The sequence below is a fragment of the Penaeus monodon genome, chromosome 15 (genome assembly GCF_015228065.2).
Source record: "Penaeus monodon isolate SGIC_2016 chromosome 15, NSTDA_Pmon_1, whole genome shotgun sequence".
Taxonomy (NCBI): Eukaryota; Metazoa; Arthropoda; class Malacostraca; order Decapoda; family Penaeidae; genus Penaeus; species Penaeus monodon.
The window spans coordinates 6,661,953-6,662,322 of record NC_051400.1 but is presented as its reverse complement, the minus strand read 5'-3'; the positions used below and the strand labels follow the sequence as shown (position 1 = coordinate 6,662,322).

Genomic DNA, 370 nt, shown 5'->3' with positions numbered 1-370 from the left:
GGAGTGGGGTGGTTTGTGTGTTGGTTGGATGGTGTCTTAATACGCGGGTGCTTGATAGGTAGAGGAAACGTTTTCGCTCTCTGCTGACACGCTCACCGTCTTGGAATTGCATAGGGACCCACGCAGAAGATATATACACAGATATTCACGCACAAACAGACAAACACAACAGAGGTCATTGTAGTTAACACGGTCGTTACAGCCAATGAGAAGGACTTAGTTTTTTGTTTTGTTTTTTGTCCTCTGGGTCTGTGTGCCCGTGAAATGAAGCGTCGAAGAAACTATCTCCTCCTCGTAGACACTTTTTTTTCGTTGTCAATAGTTTCGAAGGTTAAGATGAGATAAAGATGGGGTTAGATTTTCACTCTGG

General features: G+C 44.1%; 1 protein-coding gene across 1 annotated transcript in view; it reads left to right on the top strand.

Moving 5' to 3' along the window:
• LOC119581716 overlaps window positions 1–370 on the top strand; it is a gene marked incomplete in the record, with an annotated part of 132,029 nt that overhangs the window by 131,268 nt on the left and 391 nt on the right. The window contains 1 exon segment of the mRNA XM_037929840.1: window positions 1–370.